Source organism: Engraulis encrasicolus, chromosome 4 (genome assembly GCF_034702125.1).
Source record: "Engraulis encrasicolus isolate BLACKSEA-1 chromosome 4, IST_EnEncr_1.0, whole genome shotgun sequence".
In the NCBI taxonomy this organism is placed as follows: domain Eukaryota; kingdom Metazoa; phylum Chordata; class Actinopteri; order Clupeiformes; family Engraulidae; genus Engraulis; species Engraulis encrasicolus.
Window position 1 is genome coordinate 53,026,447 of NC_085860.1, and position 340 is coordinate 53,026,786.

Here is a 340-nt window from a genome sequence, read left to right on the forward strand (position 1 = left end):
CTGCTGTGGTATTACGAGTGCCACTGATACCAGGGCCACTGAAGTAATCTGAACGCCCCCCAGCCAATACTTACAATCAGGGCTTTAAATTAAGACTAGCCAACTAGCCAAATGCTGATAAAAATTCAGTTTGGCTGGCTGGTAGAAAAAAAAACGTACCAGCCACTTTGACCTTTTGACACTTTGGTGATTGTGCGTTTGCCTAATAAGATAAACATCTATTAGCTATTTTGTCTGGTGGTGATAAAAGTTAATTTAATGCTTACAATGTAATGAGAACCCAATTCTGGGGCCCCTCTCTCCATGGGCCCTGGACGATTGACCCGTTTGACCCCCCCTT